Below are 22943 nucleotides of genomic sequence, written 5' to 3' on the forward strand. Positions count from 1 at the left end.
TTCTTCAAAATAAAACCATCGTTGTGCTCTAAAAAGATATAAGTGAAGATCAAAGTTGAATAATTATGTAACTATGTGAACACTCTCTAACATTTACGAATTTCAGATCTTTGGATATTATTCAAACCGCAAGCCAAACAAAATAAAACAAATTGACGCTCTAAGCAAAACACATATCATGTGGTGAATAAAAATATAGCTCCAAATAAAGTTACCGATGAACGAAGACGAAAGAGGGGATACCTTCCGGGGCATCCCCAAGCTCAGGCTCTTGGTTGTCCTTGAATATTACCTTGGGGTGCCTTGGGCATCCCCAAGCTTAGGCTCTTGACACTCCTTTTTCCATAGTCCATCGAATCTTTACCCAAAACTTGAAAACTTCACAACACAAAACTCAACAGAAAATCTCATAAGCTCCGTTAGTATAAGAAAAAAATCACCACATTTGGTACTATAGTGAACTCATTGTTTATTTATATTGGTGTAATATCTATTGTATTCCAACTTCTCTATGGTTCATACCCTCCGATACTACTCATAGATTCATCAAAATAAGCAAACAACACACGGAAAACAAAATCTGTCAAAAACAGAACAGTCTGTAGTAATCTATAACTCTCGAATACGTATCTAACTCCAAAAATTCTTAACAAATTAGTTACACCTGAGAAATTTGTGCAAAAATCCATAGCAAAAATATTCAGGTAAAAATCACGTTTCAATAAGATTCTGGAAATTATTTACTGAGCGCAAAATTTCTGATTTTCAGCAGGATCAACACAACTATTACCACAGGCTATCCTAAAGGCTTTACTTGGCACTTTATTGAAACAAAAGCTATAAAACATGATTACTACAGTAGATCAATCATGTGAACACATCAAAACAGTAGGTATAAATGTTCGGTTGTCTCCCAACAAGCGATTTTCTTTAATGCCTTTTTAGCTAGGCATGATGATTTCAATGATGCTCACATAAAAGATAAGAATTAAAACACAAAGAGAGAATCATGAAGAATGTGACTAGCACATTTAAGTCTAAACCACTTCCTATGCCTAGGGATTTTGTGAGCAAACAACTTATGGGAACAAGAATCAACTAGCATAGGAAGGCAAAACAAGCATACCTTCAAGATTTTCAACACATAGAGAGGAAACTTGATATTATTGCAATTCCTACAAGCATATGTTTCTCCTTCATAATAAATTTCAGTAGCATCATGAATGAATTCAACAATATAACTTTCACATAAAGCACTATTTTCATGATGCACAAGCATATAATTTTTATTACTCTCCACATAAGCAAATTTCTTCTCATGAATAGTAGTGGGAGCAAACTCAACAAAATAACTATCATGTGAGGCATAATCCAATTGAAAATTAAATTCAAGATGACAAGTTTCATGGTTATCATTATTCTTGATAGCATACATTTCATTACAATAATCATCATAGATGGCAACTTTGTTCTCATAATCAATTGGAACCTCTTCCGAAATAGCGGATTCATTACTAAATAAAGTCACGACCTCTCCAAATCCAGTTTCATAATTATCACAATAAGATTCCACACCCTCCAAAATAGTGGGATCATTACTTCCTAAAGTTAACACTCTTCCAAACCCACTTTCATCAATATAATCATCATAAATAGGAGGCATGCTAACATCAAAATAAATTTTCTCATCAAAACTTGGGGGACTAAAAATATCATCTTTCATCAAACATAGCATCCCCAAGCTTGTAGCTTTGCATATCATTATCATCATGGATATTCAAGGAATTCATACTAACAACATTGCAATCATGCTCCTCATTCAAAGATTTAGTTCCAAACATTTTAATGCATTCTTCTTCTAACACTTGGGCACAATTTTCCTTTCCATCATTTTCACGAAAGACATTAAAAAGATGAAGAATATGACGCAACCTCAATTCCTTTTTTTGTAGTTTCCTTTTATAGACTAAACTAGTGATAAAACAAGAAACTAAAAGATTCAATTGCAAGATATAAAGATAGACCTTCAAGCACTAACCTCCCCGGCAACGGTGCCAGAAAAGAGCTTGATGTCTACTACACAACCTTTTTCTTGTAGACGCTGTTGGGCCTCCAAGTGCAGAGGTTTGTAGGATAGTAGCAAATTTCCCTCAACTGGATGACCTTAGGTTTATCAATCCGTGGGAGGCGTAGCTAGGATGAAGATGGTCTCTCTCAAACAACCCTGCAACCAAATAACAAAGAGTCTCTTGTGTCCCCAACACACCCAATACAATGGTAAATTGTATAGGTGCACTAGTTCGGCGAAGAGATGGTGATACAAGTGCAATATGGATAGTAGATATAGGTTTTTGTAATCTGAAATTATAAAACAGCAAGGTAGCAAGTAACAAAAGTGAGCGCAAACGGTATTGCAATGCTAGGAAACAAGGCCTAGGGTTCATACTTTCACTAGTGCAAGTTCTCTCAACAATAATAACATAATTAGATCATATAATAATCCCTCAACATGCAACAAAGAGTCACTCCAAAGTAGAGAACAAACAAAGAGATTGTTGTACGGTACGAAACCACCTCAAAGTTATTCTTTCTGATCAATCCACTGGGCTATTCTTATAAGTGTCACAAATAGCCCTAGAGTTCATAGTAAAATAACACCTTAAGACACACATCAACCAAAACCCTAATGTCACCTAGATACTCCAATGTCACCTCAAGTATCCGTGGGTTTGATTATAGATATGCATCACACAATCTCATATTCATCTATTCCAACCAACACAAAGAACTTCAAAGAGAGCCCCAAAGTTTCTACTAGAGAGTCAAGACGAAAACGTGTGCCAACCCCTATGCATAGATTCCCAAGGTCACGGAACCCGCAAGTTGATCACCAAAACATACATCAAGTGAATCAATAGAATACCCCATTGTCACCACAGGTATCCCACGCAAGACATACATCAAGTATTCTCAAATCCTTAAAGACTCAATCCGATAAGATAACTTCAAAGGGAAGACTCAATCCATTACAAGAAGGTAGAGGGGGAGAAACATCATAAGATCCAACCATAATAGCAAAGCTCACGGTACATCAAGATCGTGCCAAATCAAGAACAAGAGAGAGAGAGAGAGAGATAAAACACATAGCTATTGGTACATACCCTCAGCCCCGGGCGTGAACTACTCCCTCCATGTCATGGAGAGCGTCGAGATGATGAAGATGCCCACCGGTGATGGATCCCCCCTCCGGCAGGGTGCCAGAATAGGGTCCCGATTGGTTTTTGGTGGCTACAGAGGCTTGCGGCGGCGGAACTCCCGATCTAGATTTCTTTTCGGGGGTTTCTGTATTTATAGGAATTTTTGGCGTTGAGAACAAGTCAGGGGGGTCTCCGAGTCATCCACGAGGTAGGGGGCGCCCGGGGGGGTAGGGCGCGCCCCCCAACCTCATGGATGGCTCGGGACTCTTCTGGCCCAACACTTTTGCTTCGGGGACTTCTTTTGGTCCATAAAAAATCCACAAAAATTGGCATGTCAATTGGACTCCGTTTGGTATTCCTTTTCTGTAGAACTCAAAAATAAGTAAAAAAAAATAGAAACTAGCACTGGGCTCTAGGTTAATAGGTTAGTCCCAAAAATCATATAAAATAGCATATAAATGCATATAAAACATCCAAGATGGATAATATAATAGCATGGAACAATAAAAAATTATAGATACGTTAGAGACGTATTAGGGTGGATCGGTGCTTAGGTGTTGTTCTTTCTTGAACAAACCTCCTACTTATAGTTAACCCCCTCGCAAGCATCCACAACTACGAGAAAAGTATTAGGATAAAATCTAACCATAGCATTAAACTTTTGGATCCAAATCGGTCCCCTACAAAGTAGCGCATAAACAAGGGTTTAAACTTTTTTCACTCTACCAACCCATCACCTAATAACTACTCCACAATGCATTCCCTTAGGCCCTAATAAGGTGAAGTGCCATGTAGTCAACGTTCACACGACATCATTAAGGGAATCACAACATACATATCATCAAAATATCGAACACATATCAAGTTCACATGATTACTTGCAACATGACTTCTCCCGTGACCTCAAGAACAAAAGTAACTACTCATAAATGATAATCATGCTCAAGATCAGAGGGTATTAAATAGCATAATGGATCTGAACATATAATCTTCCACCAAATAAACCATATAGTAATCAACTACAAGATGTAATCAACACTACTAGTCACCGACAAGTACCAATCTAATGTTTCGGTATAAAGATTGAACACGAGAGATGAACTAGGGTTTGATACGAGATGGTGTTGTTGAAGATGTTGATGGAGATTACCCTCCCAAAGATGGAAGAGTTGTTGGTGATGACGATGACGATGATTTCCCCCTCCGGGAAGGAAGTTCCCCCAATGGAATTGCTCCGCCGGAGGGCAAAAGTGCTCTTGCACAAGTTCCGCCTCGAGACTGCGGCGCTTCGTCCCGAAAGTCCTCCCATGATTTTTTATAGGTCAAAATGACCTATATACCAGAAGATGGGCATCGGAGGTGGGCCGAGGAGGGCACGCCCAGGTTGGTTGTGCTCACCTGGTGGGCCCCCTCTGATAGTTATTGGCTCCAGTAATTCTTAAATATTCCATAAAAATTCTCCATGAAGTTCCAGCTTATTTGGAGATGTGCAGAATAGGTAGCTCTGATGTACTTTTTAGGTCCAGAATTTCAGTTGTCGTTATTCTTCCTCTCTGTGTAAACCTTGCATACTATGAGAGAAAATGCATTACAAATACTCCAAAAAGCATTATTATGCATAAAAAATTATCAATAGCAGTAGGAAATCATGATGCAAAATGGAAGTATCAGGTGCGTCTTCGGCTCACTTCAGTACTTGTAGTTGTCAGTGGGTGTGAGGGAGTCCTGGATTAGGGGGTCTCCGGATGGCCGGACTAAGACCTTTGGCCGGACTCCCGGACTATGAAGATACAAGATTGAAGACTCCGTCCCATGTCCGGATGGAACTTTCCTTGGAGTGGAAGGCAAGCTTGGCGATACGATATGAAGATCTCCTCCCATTGTAACCGACTCTGTGTAACCCTAGCCCTCTCCAGTGTCTATATAAACCGGAGAGTTCTAGTCCGTAGGACGAACAACAATCATACCATAGGCTAGCTTCTAGGGTTTAGCCACTCCGATCACGTGGTAGATCTACTCTTGTACTACCCATATCATCAATATTAATCAAGCAGGAGTAGGGTTTTACCTCCATCGAGAGGACCCGAACCTGGGTAAAAACATTGTGTCCCTTGTCTCCTGTTACCATCCGCCTAGACGCACAGTTCGGGACCCTCTACCCGAGATCCGCTGGTTTTGACACCGACATTGGTGCTTTCATTGAGAGTTCCTCTGTGTCGTCGCCTTTAGGCCCGATGACTTCTTCGCTCGTCAATCACGACGCGGTCCGGGATGAGATCTTTCTCCCTGGACAGATCTTCGTATTCGGCGGCTTCGCACTGCGGGCCAATTCGTTTGCCATCTGGAGCAGATCGAATGCTACTCCCCTGGCCATCAGGTCAGGTTTGAAAGCTTAAACTACATGGCCGACATCTGCGGGGACTTGATCTTCGATGGATTCGGGCCACGACCGGGCGCACCGCACTGTCTCAATGGGCATGATCTAGCTTTGCCGCCGGACAGCGACCAGAGCGCCGCTCAGGTATTCACTCCGACCATTAGTTCGGAGCCGACTGCGCTAGCCAGGGACGGACGGTTGGACGCCGCCCCAGGAGCCGCAATCTCTGTGGCGATAGAGCCGAATACCTGCCAAGTCCTTTGCAAGGCCGGTAACTCCAAGGTGCCGGAATCCACTCCGGACTCTGAATATTTTGCACCCCTTTCGATCGAACCCGATCGGGCTCCGATCATGGAGTTCACCGCCGTGGACGTCTTTCAGCACTCGCCCTATGGCGATATCCTAAATTCGCTAAAGTCCCTCTCTTTGTCGAAAGAACCCCGGCCGGACTACGGTCGGGGTGGTTGGGATGCGGACGACGAAGTTCGAGCCCCACCCACCACCCACTTGATAGCCACTGTCGAAGATATAACCGACATGCTCGATTTCGACTCCGAAGATATCGACGGTACGAACGCTGATAAAGGAGACGATCAAGAACCAGCACCTATAGGGCTCCGGAAAACCACCTCATCTACGATGTATGCATGGTGGACACACACAACAGAAATGACAACGAGGACCAAAAGGATGCGGCCAGGGATCGCTCCCCCCAAAAACAATCAAAGCGGCGGCGTAAGCGCAAGGCCAAGCCCCACCTCGACAAAAACCCAGCCATAGAGCAGGGTGACTCAACGGACGATGAACATGCCGTCGAGCATCCGTCCAAGCATGGCGGACAATCCGAACAGCCAATCCCCGGGAAAGATAATAGCCCGGACGACCTCACACCAGACAAATTGCTGGAACATCAGAACCTCCACCAAAGGCTCGTCGCCACTGCACGTAGCCTGAAAAAGCAGAAGCGGAGGCTCAAGACAGCGGAGGATGCACTCAGGATCAGATGGGGCAAAGTACTCAATACCGCACATAAGTTCGGCAGTAGTCGCCACACAAAGAGCTATCCGAAGCGGAAACTACTACCGGAATTTGACGAAGAGGCCATAAAGCCCCCACAGTCAAAAAATAAGGAAGCCACAAGGTCGGATAGACGACCCTACGATCAATCTCACGCGTCAAAGGACGCCGCACTCAATATAGCGCGCGATCCGTCCAAGAATTCGCATCAGAAAACTGGCCCTACCAGATCCATCTATAGGCCAAGAAAGCAAGCTCCAATGAGTGATGCAACGCAAAAAATACCCGAAAACCGCGGCACGCCTAAATACAGGGGCACCGCACACCCCCTATGTTTTACCGATGAGGTGCTGGATCATGAATTGCCAACCGGATTCAAGCGAGTGAACATAGAACCATACGACAGAACAACAGACCATGGAGTCTGGATCGAGGACTATATCCTCCACATACACATGGCCAGAGGAGACGACCTCCACGCCATAAAATACTTACCCCTTAACCTCAAAGGGACAGCCCGGCATTGGCTTAAAAGCCTTCCCGAAAACACCATGGGAAGTTGGGCAGTGCTTGAGGATGCTTTCCGGGCAAATTTTCAAGGGACCTATGTCCGGCCCCCGGATGCAGATGATCTGAGTCATATAACTCAGCAGCCCGGAGAGTCAGCGCCGAAGCTCTAGAACAGATTCCTTATCAAAAAGAATCAGATAGTCGACTGTCCGGACGCAGAGGCCCTAGCAGCTTTCAAACATAGCATCCAAGACGAATGGCTCGCCAGACACCTCGGCCAAGAAAAGCCGCGAACAATGGCCGCGTTAACAAGCCTCATGACCCTCTTTTGTGCAGGAGAGGATAGCTGGTTGGCAAGAAGCAGCACCAGCGACCCGAATACGTCCGAACTCAGAGATGGGAACGGGAAGCCGCGCCGTAACAAAGAACCACACCGGATAAAGGACAACAGCCCGATGAGCATGGCAGTAAACGCCGGATTCAAAAGCTCTCAGCAAAATCAGAAAAAGATGCCCCCCAAAGACGATAGGGACGAGCTATCCAACCTCAACAAAATTTTGGACAAAATATGTCAAATCCACAGCACTCCGGGGAGACCTGCAAACCATACCCACAGAGATTGTTGGGTCTTTAAGCAGTCCGGCAAGCTCAACGCCGAACACAAGGGGCTCAACACACCAAGCGAAGATGATGATGCACCCCACGAGCAGATCACCGGAGAACAAAAGAAGTTCCCACAAGAAGTCAAGACAGTAAATCTACTTCATGTGACGAAGGGGAAGAATAGAACGGCACCTACAACGACACGCGCCGTACAGCCAGCCCCGGAGGAGCAAACCCACTGGTTGTTACAACCAATCACCTTTGATCATCTGGATTACTCTAGAGGAGACCAGAACGCAGGATGGACTGCCTTGGTCTTAAATCCAGTCATTAACAGACTCCAATTTACAAACGCCCTTATGGACGGCGGCAGCGACTTGAACCTGTTATATCAGGACACAGTCCGCAAACTCGGGGTAAACCCAGTCGCAATCCACCTCGGCAACATTTCCTTTCAAGGAGTAACGTCAGGTTCGGATACCCCAAGTATGTGTTCCCTTACGTTAGAAGTCATGTTCGGATCACCCGACAACTTTCGAAGCGAAAAGCTAACATTCCACATCGCCCCATTCGTAAGTCGCTATCAAGCGCTACTGGGACGTGAAGCTTTCGCCCGCTTTAACGCAATACCGCACTACGCATCCCTTACACTTAAAATGCCCGGTCCAAAGGGTATCATCTCATTATAAGGGAACATAAATTGACCCCCAAAGTACGGGCAGGGGTGCGGTTGCCTAGACAGCCGCCCACAAATCCAGCCCTACTATCCCGGACATGCCTCGACGAGTCCGGCGTCAATATGCTTAAATTACCGCATACCCTCGTGCAAGGGGCTCCGTGTGCTCACACCCGCAGACAATACGGCCCAACTCTTGCTCCAACTATATTTTGTTTATTTCGATATAGATTTCTCGCACGCTTATTTTTTACTAAGTTCCTCTCTTTCGCAGACGAGCATCGTGCTACGCCCGTCCAGGATACGGCACGATGGAGACACAGGCGCAGACATGCAGCAGGGACCCGTTCCAAGGATTCTTTTCAGATTAAGACCTTGCGTAAACCTTTTTCACTGTCTCTTGTTGATAACATCCCCCGGTTTTCTCTATAGCCGAGGAGGAGGCTGGCGTCTTGGCATGTGGCCACGCCAGAATTGTTTGCACATACCTGGACACTAGGGGCTTTTTTACAAAGGGCTCTATTTCGGCCCGTCTTCATAAAGACCGAACACCTTAGGGAGTGTTCGGCGTCGCGAGTTTGGCCTTATATGCATCAGCTCCGAATCATGTCTTTGGTCAAATGTTGGGTTTGCCCGGCTCCTGTGTTTTGCTGCCTTACGTTCCGTTATATCGGCTAACGCGGCACCAGGAGAACTACTGCGATTGTGCCCCGGTTCGGCCGGGTGAGCACCTCAGTAGAGAAAGCCGAAAACTGACTGTCATGATATAGCGAGAGACTGGTCAACCACTCGATGACTTTTAGAATCTTTAGGATTCCCCCGCATTAACGAAGGGCCGCTTCCCGGTCAGGCACACTCGCGCCCCGAATTTGGGTGAGCGCGGTGCCCCTAGGGGCTATTCAGTAGTCCCACTGTCAAACTCCTATGGCTAAGTGAAAGTGATAAAGCATTATAGTCCGGTTGCCTAGTTCGCCGCGCCACCACCTCCTTTATAGGACCAAGACGTTGGATTAAGTGTGAACAAGCGCCTTTTTTGCGAACACCCCCGCATTCTATGCGTGGGGGCTGAAGCCAACGACTGCCATCTTTCAGGTTATATACAAATATATACATTAAACGGCCGCACAGGAGGCATCATGATTCTTGCAAGCACAAGTATAAAAAAAGCTTTTTTCATAAAAACACAATTCATCTTACAAATAGTATAAGCTATTCGAACACAACATCCTTCAAGCACTGCGACTCTATTATACGAGCGCCAGGAAGAACTTCCTCAAAATAGTACTTGGCAGGTACTCGGCTTTCGTCCGAATCTTGGGACGCAACAATACTGGCCTTCATATCTGCCCAGTATGTCTTGACACGGGCAAGAGCCATCTGTGCACCCTCTATGCACGCCGACTGAGGGAGTTCCAGACTAGGGGGTGTCCGGATAGCCGAACTATCATCATCGGCCGGACTCCAAGACTATGAAGATACAAGATTGAAGACTTCGTCCCGTGTCCGGATGGGACTTTCCTTGGCGTGGAAGGCAAGCTTGGCGATACGGATATGTAGATCTCCTACCTTTGTAACCGACTCTGTGTAACCCTAGCCCTCTCCGGTGTCTATATAAATCGGATGGCCTTAGTCCATAGGACGAACAACAATCATACCGTAGGCTAGCTTCTAGGGTTTAGCCTCCTTGATCTCGTGGTAGATCTACTCTTGTAACCCACATCATCAATATTAATCAAGCAGGACGTAGGGTTTTACCTCCATCAAGAGGGCCCGAACCTGGGTAAAAACATTGTGTCCCTCGTCTCCTGTTACCATCCACCTAGACGCACAGATCGGGACCCCCTACCCGAGATCCGCCGGTTTTGACACCGACATTGGTGCTTTCATTGAGAGTTCTTCTGTGTCGTCACCGATAGGCTCGATGGCTTCTTCAATCATCATCAACGATGCAGTCCAGGGTGAGACCTTCCTCCCCGGACAAATCTTTGTATTCGGCGGCTTTGCACTGCGGGCCAATTCGCTTGGCCAACTGGAGCAGATCGAAAGCTACGCCCCTGGCCGTTAGGTTAGATTTGGAAGTTCGAACTTCACGGCTGACATCTGCGGGGACTTGATCCTCGATAGGATCGAGCCACGGTCGAGCGTGCCGCACTGTCGCGGCGAGCATGATTTAGCTCTGCAGCTGGACCGTACCTTCGAGGCCGCACTCAAAACCGCTCCGATCTTCAATTCGGAGCCAGCTCCGCAGATCGAGGATGGATGCCTAGACACCGCCTCGGGGGCTGCAACCTCTACGGCGATAGAGCCGAACACTGACTTTGTCCCTCATAAAGCTCATGACTCCGAGGTGCTGGACTCCTTGCCGGACTCCAAACCTCCCGCGCCCGCCCCGATCGAATCCGATTGGGCGCCGATCATGGAGTTCACCGCAGCGGACGTCTTTCAACACTCACCTTTTGGCGACATCTTGAGTTCGCTAAAATATCTCTCGTTATCAGGAGAGCCCTGGCCGGACTGCGGTCAGGACGGTTGGGATGCGGACGACGAAGAAATTCAAAGCCCACCCACCACCCACTTGGTAGCCGATGTCGATGATTTAACCGACATGCTAGACTACGACTTCGAGGACATCGACGGTATGGACGACGACACCGGAGACGACCAAGAACCAGCGCCCACTGGGCACTGGACAGCCACCTCATCGTATGACATATACATGGTGGATATCCCAAAAGATGGGAATGGCGAAGGAACAGAGGAGGATGACCCCTCCAAAAAGCAGCCCAAGCGCCGGCGTCAGCGGCGCCGCTCTAAATCCCGCCACAGCAAGAATGAAGACTCCGGCACCGGAGACAATAATACACCGGACAGTGCCGAAGACAACCCGCTCCAGCAAGATGCAGCGTAGGAGGACGGAGATGCCAGCCCTTATGAAGGAGCGGCAGGAGAAGAGGCAGAGGATTATACGCCTCCCTTCGGAGACGAAGCGAGCCTCGACGATCACGAATTCGTCGTGCCTGAGGATCCCGTCGAACAAGAGCGTTTTAAACGCAGGCTTATGGCCACGGCGAACAGCCTCAAGAAAAAGCAGCAACAGCTTAGAGCTGATCAGGATCTGCTAGCCGACAGATGGACTGAAGTCCTCGCGGCCGAAGAGCATGAGCTCGAACGCCCCTCCAAAAGCTACCCTAAACGCAAGCTGCTCCCCCGATTAGAGGAGGAGGCTTATGAACCCACATCACCAGGAGACAATACGGCTGGCCGACCACCCCGTGGTCGCGACAGAGTGGCCTCTAGGCCCTTCACCAGACCCGTACCCTGGCATCGCTCGAAAAGCACACGGCCACAGGGGAACACTCCGGACTTGCGAGATATATTGGAGGATAAGGCAAGACAATCAAGATCGATCTATGGATCGCATGGGCGTCCCATGATACATGACGACAATCGTCGCACCGGACACAGTAAGACCGGCCGGGCCGAACAAAATAGACCAAGCTCCCTTGAGCTCCGTCGTGATATCGCCCAGTACAGAGGCGCCGCACACCCACTATGCTTCACAGATGAAGTAATGGATCATCAAATCCCCGAAGGGTTTAAACCCGTCAATATTGAATCCTACGATGGCACAACAGACCCCGCGGTTTGGATTGAAGACTATCTCCTTCACATCCACATGGCCCGCGGTGAGGATCTTCACGCCATCAAATACCTCCCCCTCAAGCTTAAAGGACCAGCCCGGCATTGGCTCAACAGCTTGCCAGCAGAGTCAATTGGGAGTTGGGAGGACCTGGAAGCCGCATTCCTCGATAACTTCCAGGGCACTTATGTGCGACCACCAGACGCTAATGACCTAAGCCACATAATTCAGCAGCCACACGAATCGGCCAGGCAATTCTGGACACGGTTCTTAACCAAGAAAAACCAAATCATCGACTTTCCGGATGCGGAGGCCCTCGCGGCCTTCAAGCATAACATCCGCGACGAGTGGCTTGCCCGACACCTGGGACAGGAAAAGCCGAAATCCATGGCAGCCCTCACATCACTCATGACCCGCTTCTGCGCGGGTGAGGACAGCTGGCTAGCACGCAGCAACAACCTCAGCAAAAATTCTGGTAGTCTGGACTTCAAGGACTGAAATGGCAGGCCGCGTCGCAACAAAAACAAATGCCGCATTAACGGCGGTCATATTGAGGATACGGCAGTCAATGCCGGATTCAGAGGCTCTAAACCCGGTCAGCGGAAAAAGCCATTCAAAAGAACTACTCCGGGTCCGTCCAATTTGGACCGAATACTCGACCGCTTGTGCCAGATACACGGCACCCCCGAAAAGCCAGCTAACCACACCAACAGGGACTGTTGGGTATTCAAGCAGGCAGGCAAGTTAATTGCCGAAAACAATGACAAGGGGCTACATAGCGATGACGAGGACGAGACCCAACCGCCGAACAATAGAGGACAGAAGGGTTTCCCCCCACAGGTGTGGACGGTGAACATGATATACGCAACGCACATACCCAAAAGGGAGCGGAAGCGTGCACTCAGGGATGTCTACGCGATGGAGCCAGTTGCCCCGAAGTTCAATCCATGGTCCTCCTGCCCGATCACTTTTGACCGAAGGGACCACCCCACCAGCATCCGCCACGGCGGATTCGCCGCACTAGTCTTAGACCCAATCGTCGATGGATTTCACCTAAGCAGAGTCCTGATGGATGGCGGCAGCAGCCTGAACCTGCTTTACCAGGATACAGTGCGCAAAATGGGCATAGACCCCTCAAGGATTAAACCTACCAAAACGACCTTTAAAGGCATCATACCAGGTGTAGAAGCCAATTGTACAGGCTCAATTACACTGGAAGTGGTCTTCGGATCCCCGGATAACTTCCGAAGCGAGGAGTTAATCTTTGACATAGTCCCATTCCGCAGCGGCTATCATGCCTTGCTCGGTCGTACTGCGTTTGCAAAGTTCAACGCGGTGCCGCACTACGCATACCTCAAGCTCAAGATGCCAGGCCCTCGAGGAGTCATCACGGTCAACGGAAACACTGAACGTTCTCTCCGCACGGAGGAACATACAGCGGCTCTTGCGGTAGAAGTGCAATGCAGCCTCTTAAGGCAATTCTTGAGTCCGGCCTTTAAGCGGCCGGACACAACTAAGCGCGCCCGGAGTAACTTACAACAAGACCACCTGGCACGTTCCGAGCACACGTAGCAGTGCGGCCCCAACCCCAGCTCCTGCGAAATGTTAAAGCAGGTCCTTTGCGTACACCATTACGCTCTAAAGATACCATGGGCATGGGGAGAGGGGCACGACCACGATAAACCCAGACTGCGGCTAAACCACACCAGGGGCTCTCAAGTGTGTCGTTCTTTTTTCTTTTATTTTTACCTTTTATTCTTTACACACAGGACTCCATTTGTCAGAGGCCCTGTCCGGCAGCAGATCTGCCGAACTCACGATGCAACAGCCAGGGAAGGATAAAGGCTACAACGAATATATAGGTGGTCTCCGTTACGAGCATTTTTATACACAAATCTGTAGCCTACCCCTGGAGGGGGACATGTTTAACAGTCCCATACCTTGCTTATCGCACTATTTGTATCGTTCTGCATCCATAGCAGCACTTATTGAATAAAACAATGCAGCACCTTTTTGCTTATAATTGCATTTTCTTTTCATACATATGTTCATTCACGGCATATTGCATTCGTACACTTTGGTACGGCTAATACACATCAGGGGCTTATGTTCCCCGAACCATGGTGTGATGAGTCTGAACACTTTCACAAGTGCGGCACCCCGAACTTATAGCACTATATGCATCGGCTTCGAATCATGTCTTGGGTCAATAGTTGGGTTTGCCCGGCTCCCATGTTTTGGTACCTTACGTTCCGTTATATCGGCTAAGTTAGCACTGGGAGAACCACTGCGATTGCGCCCCAGTTGAGCTGGGTTAACGCCTCAGTGGAGAAAGCTAAAACTGACCGTCATGATGAGGCGAGAGTCGGTCCCTGTTCGAGAGGTTTTTTGCGAGTCCTTAAAGACTTATGCCGCTTAGAGCGAGGAGCCAGATACTATCCGGCCAAGGCGTGGATAGCGCCCCAAATTCGGCCTTCCGAAGACTAGGGGCTTCGCCGAAATTTAAAATTATAGAATTCTATGGCTAAGTGAGAGTGTTCAAGCATTATAAGTCCGGTTGCCTTGTGCGCTGTGTCGAGCGCCTCCCGAGATGGACCCAAAAATGGGAACAAGAGCGCTCGAGTTTATCCCGAACACCCCAGCACTCGTGGCATGGGGGCTGAAGCCGACGACTTGCCATCTCTCAGATTTGATAAACAGCCGCACAGAAGGTAATATTTTAAATTAACAAGCGTTGCTTAGCGCATATGAACCAAGTTTTCAGCGCACAGGATAACAAAATGCGAGTCTACTCAAATATTACATCTTTGGAGCACTCACCCGCAATAGCGCGGGCGCCCTTCAGCACACTCTTATAATACATCTCGGGCGTGCGATGCTCCTTGCCCTCTGGTGGCGGGTCCGTCACGAGCTTCTGGGCATCCATCTTGCCCCAGTGCACCTTTGCGCAGGCAAGGGCCCGGCGGGCACCTTCAATACAAGCGGAATGCTTGATGACTTCAACCCACGGGCACGCATCCACCAACCGCCGCACTAGGCCGAAGTAGCTCCCAGGCATGGCCTCCTTCGGCCACAGCCGAACTATGAGGCCCTTCATGGCCTGTTCGGCCGCCTTGTGGAGCTCGACCAGCTGCTTCAGCTGGTCGCTAAGGGGCACCGGATGTCCGGCCTCAGCATACTGAGACCAGAAGACCTTCTCCGTCAAGCTCCCCTCCTCGGCCCGGTAAAATGCGGCAGCATCGGCCACGCTGCGAGGAAGATCTGCGAACGCTCCTGGAGAGCTCCGAATTCGGGTAAGCAATAGGTAATTAACACTCACATGCTTACTTTGCATGAAAAATGCCTTACCCGCTGCTATTTTCTTCACCGCCTCAATCTCCTGGAGGGCCTTGTAGGCTTCGGCCTTAGCGGTTTTGGCATTCTCAAGAGCCGTTGCAAGCTCAGACTCTCGAGTCTTCGAGTCACGCTCCAAGCTCTCCTGTTTTTTTGCGAGATCCTGGAGCTCTTGTTGTACCTCCGCCACCCGCGCCTCCTGTTTCTCTCGCTCGGTGCGCTCCGCGGTCGCATTGCGTTCGGCCGCGGCCACCGCCTCCTTCAGGGTCGCCACCTCGTTAGTGGCCCCTGCAATACCCAAGTTATCCTTGTCATTTTTCTTGCAACCAAATCCTTTTCTGTAAGGTACAATTTTCATAAGGTATTACTCACCTTCTTTTTCCTCGAGCTGCTTCTTGGCACGGCCGAGCTCGTTCTCGGACCGCTCGAGGTTTTCCTTCAAAGTATTGACCTCCGCAGTCAGTGCGGTGGAGGTCAGCAGCACAGCCTGCAATCCCATATTGACATATTTTCATGACTCCTGCGTTTATCTTTCTAAAGATCCTCAGTCCGACTTTTCTTTCTGAACACCGAACCGAGCATCAGGGGCTACTGTCTATGCGGTACCATTTTACATATATTGAAATTCTTACCTCAAAGCCTGTTAGAAGGCTGCTGCAGGCTTCGGTCAGCCCGCTCTTGGCGAGCTGAACCTTCTGAATCACCGCACTCATAACAGTGCGGTGTTCCTCTTTGATGGAGGTACCGTTGAGCGCCTCCAGCAAATTATCCGGCACCTCCGGTTGGACGGAGGCATCCGGCGTCACGGTCTTGCCCTTCTTACGAAGGGGTCGCCCGCCGGACTCCGGAGCCACTGTGGCCTCCGGGGCCGAGTCCGGTGCAAAGTCCGGGAGGTTGTCCTGTGACACCTCTGGGGCCTCCTCCTCCTGGTAGGTCCCTTCCTGGGACCCCACCTCGGCGTCGTCCGCGGCATGGGGGGTGGAGGCAGTCGGAAGGGAATCTATATCCGACGCACCCAAGGACCCGCTCGACGAAACAGGAAGATCATCCTTGGGCGGACTGCAGGGTTGTATGCGGCATTAGAAAGACATTATGTGGCGAAAAGAAAAAACCTTGAAGTTATTCGGGAGTCCGGATACTTACGATCTTGCCAGGGGCTTGGCCCTTGGAGGCCAGTCCTCGTCGTCGTCACTGGCGTTGGCGGAGCGGTCCGGGGGAAGAGTTTTTCCCTTCTTGGACCCTTCGGCCTCCCTTGTTGGGGAGGCCTTCCTTTTCTTCCCTCCCCCCGCTGGGGGAGAGGCTTTCTTCTCCTTCTCGCCTTGGTGGGAGGAGTCGGCCTCGGATTCATCATCCGATAGCACCTGAAAACGGGAACTCTTCCGAGCCCCCGTGGCCTTCTTCTTGGCCTTCTTCTCTGGCACCACGTGGGGTGCCGGAGCCAGCAGCCCCGTCAGGCGGGCGTCCGCTGGGTCCTGTGGCAATGGGGCCGGACAGATAGTCCGTTCGGCCTTCGCTAGCCAGTCCTGTCAAAGGTAAAGGGAGTTTAGATCCCGCATAGAGTCAAACTATGGAAAGCAAGTGGCAAAATCATTTACCTCGTCAGCCGGGCGCTGCGAGCGGAATCCGCGATCTTCGGTAGCGGATGCGAGAGCTTCGGCGCCCTTGAACAGCACCTTCCAGACATCTTCGTACATAGTGTCGAAGAGCCCGCTCAGGGTCTGGTGCTGCGCCGGATCGAACTCCCACATGTTGAAACCCCGTCGTTGGCACGGGAGAATCCGGCGGATGAGCATGACCTGGACTACGTTGACAAGCTTGAGCTTCTTGTCCACCAGCTTCTGGATACAGGCTTGGAGTCCGGTCATCTCCTCCGAATTCCCCCAGATCAGGCCACTCTCTTTCCAGGAAGTGAGCCGTGTAGGGATGCCGGATCTGAATTCGGGGGCTGCTGCCCAATCGGCGTCACGCGGCTCAGTGATGTAGAACCACCCCGATTGCCACCCCTTAATGGTTTCCACGAAAGTGCCTTCCAGCCACGTAACGTGGGACATCCTGCCCACCATAGCCCCTCCGCACTCCGCTTGGCTGCCCTTCACCACCTTCGGCTTGACACTGAAGGTCTTGAGCCACAAGCCGGAGTGGGGCTGGATGCAGAGGAAGGCCTCGCACACGACGATAAACGCCGAGATGTTGAGGATGAAATTCGGGGTCAGATCATGGAAATCCAGGCCGTAGTAGAACATGAGCCCCCGGACGAAGGGATGAAGTGGGAAGCCCAGTCCACGGAGGAAATGGGGAATAAACACTACCCTCTCATGGGGCCTGGGTGTGGGGATGAGCTCTCCCTCGTCGGGGAGCCGATGCGCAATGTCGGTGGACAAGTATCCGGCGTCGCGCAGCTTCTGGATCTGCCCCTCCGTGACGGAGGAGGCCATCCACTTGCCTCCCGCTCCGGACATAGTTGGAGAAGGTTGAGGTGAGAAGTGCGGACTTGGGCGCTGGAGCTCGAGTTCGTAGAGATGGATAAGCCAAGGAGGAAGAAGGCGCAGGTAAAAAGGTTGGATCTTTATCCCCTTATATGGGCGGACAGAAACACGCGTCCCCACCGGCCTGGTAAAACTCCCTTATCTCCCAAGCGTCACAATCAATGGCGCGGTTGTGTTACCCACGCCCGTATCGATGGGAATCCCGGAATAAGGGGAACATGATCTCTGCTTCGACAAGACGTGCCAAGGAAACTGCCTCGCTAAACGCGCTGAGGTGAAACAATAAAAACAATTCGAGTAAAGGCTTGGAAGTGGTGTGACGTCACGCCATTGAATATGTCAGCAGATTGATCTTGTGTAATATAATTCTCTCTACGGTGGTATGTGGAATTTATTTTTGCAGAGCCGGACACTATCCTGGTGTTCACAATCTTCTATAAATTATTCGGAGGAGGAACCCGCCTTGCAATGCCGAAGACAATATGCGCGCCAGACTCGTCGTCATTGAAGCCTGGTTCAGGGGCTACTGAGGGAGTTCCGGACTAGGGGGTGTCCGGATAGCCGAACTATCATCATCGGCCGGACTCCAAGACTATGAAGATACAAGATTGAAGACTCCGTCCCGTGTCCGGATGGGACTTTCCTTGGCGTGGAAGGCAAGCTTGGCGATACGGATATGTAGATCTCCTACCTTTGTAACCGACTCTGTGTAACCCTAGCCCTCTCCGGTGTCTATATAAATCGGATGGCCTTAGTCCATAGGACGAACAACAATCATACCGTAGGCTAGCTTCTAGGGTTTAGCCTCCTTGATCTCGTGGTAGATCTACTCTTGTAACCCACATCATCAATATTAATCAAGCAGGACGTAGGGTTTTACCCCCATCAAGAGGGCCCGAACCTGGGTAAAAACATCGTGTCCCTCGTCTCCTGTTACCATCCGCCTAGACGCACAGATCGTGACCCCCTACCCGAGATCCGCCGGTTTTGACACCGACACCGACCTCTTCATTGCATCAGCATGCGGCACTGAACCAAGAAATTGTTGCACCAAGCCAAAATAACTCTTCGGCTCCGGCTTCTCCGGCCACAGACGACTCGCAACATATTTCATGGCGAGTCCGGATAATCTATTCAGCTCCGCCCAGGCGGCTAAACGGTCGGAGACTGATAGTGGGCGTTCTGGATTGTGGTACTGCGACCAAAAAAGCTCTTCCAATTCATGGTCACCTCGGCTGCGGAAGTGTTCGGTCGCGTCCGCCGCACTTGTGGCCAAATCCAGATAAGCGTTGTCCGAACTCCACTGCCGGTCTAATGGATCATACTTGGGGTCTCCGAACTTCAGCCGCAGCATATAAGGCTTTCCAGCCGTGATATCTCCGGCCTGACGCAGCTCCTCCTTCATCGCTCTCATGGCAGAGCGAGTATCCTTGGCTTCGGCAGTGATCTTTTCAAGATCCTTCTGAGCCGCCCTATCTTCTTGTTCAAGCAATCTACAGCGGTCGGTAGCATCCCTCAATTTTATGGCCATCTCGGCCATTTCCTTCTTGCTCTGGCAGTGAGCAGCCTGTTCGGCTTTTAGCTCTTCAGCCGCTTTAACGGCAGCCGCATCACTCTTCCTTGTTTGCTCCTTTTCTCGGGCAAGTTCCGCCCGAAGGTTCTCCACGGCAGCAGCACCATCTACATAAAACATATATAAGGCCCGAGCATCAAGCCCCTATTGCTGGGTGTCTTTTGAACATACCTTGAGCCTCGTCTAGCCGCTTATGTACAAGCGCGATGTCAGCATCTGCTACGTCAAGTTGCCGCTTCAGTTCGGCAGATTCATCAGTCCGGCTAGCCACCGAAGGCCTCGCCACCTTCATGGAATAGGCGGCACATTATACCTGGGGTTATGATCCTCTGTGCGCCGTCACTCGTGACGACACACAGAGTCTCAGGGGCTACTACTCATACAGGGCACATTTAATATGTGGCTCTGCCAAAAGATACACCTTTTTACATACCTCAAAGCCTACTAGTAAACTCCTGGCAGCCTCGTACAATCCGCTTTCCGCGGATGAAATCCTTCCAATCATCATATCCATCAACATACGGTGTTCTTCTAAGATGGACGCCCCACTAAGCAGATCCTTCAGCCCCTCCACCGACGCGCAAGAGGGTGTCGGACTAGTCTGATGACCTTTCCCAGGGTCCGGACTTGAAAAAGCCCTCCGGGACGATACCTCGGGGTCGCCAGCCTCGTAAGACGGTGGAACAAGGGGAGGCGTTTTGCTTTCTATCATCTCTGGACGAAGATCCCCTGATGATGAGCTATGCTGAGAAGGGTTGAGATCCGAACTGCAAGATAATATTTCGGTTATTTTCCTCAGGAATAAACCATGAATGTGATTCATTATGGAACCCCTCCCTTCACTTACGCCTCGGGGAAGAGCGGGTCCCCTTTAGGGGGCGATTCGGCTGAAGCGTTCTCCGATGCCGAACCCTCTGACGAAGATTTCTTTCCCCGTTTTGAGGTTATCACCTCCGGGTCTTCAGAGGCAGTCCTTTTCTTTCCCTGGTCGGGAGAATTTTCGATTCTTCCCTTCCTAACGGCCTCCTTCGTGGAGGCGGTAGCTCCTTGGTTCCCCCCTTCACCTTCCGCCAACGGCGCGGCCTCCAGCATCCTGGTCAGCATGGGATTCGGCACGGTCTCGGGCAAGGGGGTTGGACACCTGATAAGCTTTGCCTTCGCTACCCACTCCTGTTCAAAGGGCAACTCTGCTAAAGGGTAGATTTGATAAAAATATGGATGGTATGTGCAAATACGGGGCTACTTACTTTAGCATCCGGGCGGTTGCAGCTTAGACCAGCGTCCTCGGACAAATTCGGACACCTTTCTTGTGATCCGAAGAACAATTTGTACATCTCCATGGGTGTCATTCCCATGAAGTGTTGTAGGACCCGTGGTCCCTCAGGATTGAACTCCCACAGGAGGAGAGGTCAACGTTTGCAGGGCAGTGTGCGGCGAATCACCATGACCTGCGCCACCATGGTCAGATTGATATCTCTTTCTAGGAGATCTCGAATACGGCCCTGCAGCAAGGGCACATCTTTTGGCGGCCCCCAGATAAGTCCTTCATTAACCCATGATGCCAGCCGTGGTGGGGGACCCGAGCGAAAAATAGGCGGTGCCACCCATGTGGTGCCCCTAGGGGCTGTGATGTAAAACCAATCCCGTTGCCATAAGCCGAGCTCCTCTTGAAAAGAGCCTTCGGGCCATGGAGCGTCGTCCATCTTACTTATTATAGCCCCTCCACACTCAGCGTGCTGCCCCTCGATCACTTTCGGTTCCACTTTGAAGGTTTTTAGCCACAATCCGAAGTGAGGGGTGATATGGAGGAAAGCCTCGCACATGACAATGAATGATGAGATCTGGAGGATGGACTCTGGAGCTAGGTCGTGGAACTCCAGCCCGTAGTAAAACATAAGCCCCCTCACAAAGGGATCGATCAGGAAGCCTAGTCCCCGAAGGAAATGAGATGCGAACACCACGCTTTCGCCAGCCTGGGGGCGGGAACAGCTTGCCCTTGAGTAGGCAGTCTATGCGAGATTTCGCCGGTCAGATACCTGGCATCTCCTAACTTTCGCACATCTTCTTCTGTAATGGAGGAAGGCATCCACCGGCCTTGAGGGTCGGAGTCGGACATCTTCGAAGGTCCGAAGCGCCTAAAACTAGAGCTTTGGGTGTTGGAACTCAAAGCGAGGGGCTGATTTGATTGGTTTAAGAACAAGGTGGCCGGGCCTTGGTTCCTTTATAAAGTAGGTGAATACCAAGAGCCCTCCCCGTAACCGTTTGAGACTCGCTTTCAATTAGAGAGTCATACCTGAGTCACGGTTGGGTTACCCACACCCGTATTGATGAGAATCCCGGAATAAGGGGACACGGTCTCTGCTTTGACAAGACGTGCCAAGGAAACCGCCTCGCTAAACGCGCTGAGGTGGAACAATAAAATGAATAAAGAGCCTGGCTGTGGCATGATGTCACGCCACGGAATACGTCAGCAGATCCGATTGATACAAATATTATTATCTCTATGAAGGAATGTGGAACTTATTTTTGCAGAGCCAGACACTACCCTGGTGTTCAACATCTTCTATAAAATATTCGGAGGAGGAACCCGCCTTGCAATGCCGAAGACAACTTGCGCGCCGGACTCGTCGTCATTGAAGCCTGGTTCAGGGGCTACTGAGGGAGTCCTGGATTAGGGGGTGTCCGGATGGCCGGACTAAGACCTTTGGCCGGACTCCTGGACTATGAAGATACAAGATTGAAGACTTCGTCCCATGTCCGGATAGGAGTTTCCTTGGCGTGGAAGGCAAGCTTGGCGATACGATATGAAGATCTCCTCCCATTGTAACCGACTCTGTGTAACCCTAGCCCTCTCCGGTGTCTATATAAACCGGAGAGTTTTAGTCCGTAGGACGAACAACAATCATACCATAGGCAAGCTTCTAGGGTTTAGCCACTCCGATCTCGTGGTAGATCTACTCTTGTACTACCCATATCATCAATATTAATCAAGCAGGAGTAGGGTTTTACCTCCATCGAGAGGGCCCGAACCTGGGTAAAAACATCGTGTCCCTTGTCTCCTGTTACCATCCGCCTAGACGCACAGTTCGGGACCCCCTACCCGAGATCCGCCGGTTTTGACACCGACGGGGTGGTTTATGAATTTGATTGTATTTTTTATTTCTAGTGTTCATTGAACTGCCCACAAAGTTATATCTAGTGTTATGGATTTGACTGTAATCTTCGACTTACCCAACTTCAGCGATCTTGGTCACCTCCTAAAAGAAGGCAACTTTTGTTTTGATTTTGTGAGCCCATAAGTTTACAACTTTAGGGAATACGTTGTACTTTACTGTTGAATGGGCCCCTCTATATCCCGCATTCAACAAGTCTAGCTTCCACACCGCACCTCTAGAAAATACTGACCATGTATTGAAAGATGTTAAATTTTGTTGGAAAACATTGAACATGTATTAAAAAAAGTTTTTGACATATACAAAAAATATAGAATGAAAACAGAAAGAAATGAAGAAAACTAAAAAAACCGAAAAG

This window comes from Triticum dicoccoides, chromosome 5B (assembly GCF_002162155.2).
Source record: "Triticum dicoccoides isolate Atlit2015 ecotype Zavitan chromosome 5B, WEW_v2.0, whole genome shotgun sequence".
Taxonomy (NCBI): Eukaryota; Viridiplantae; Streptophyta; class Magnoliopsida; order Poales; family Poaceae; genus Triticum; species Triticum dicoccoides.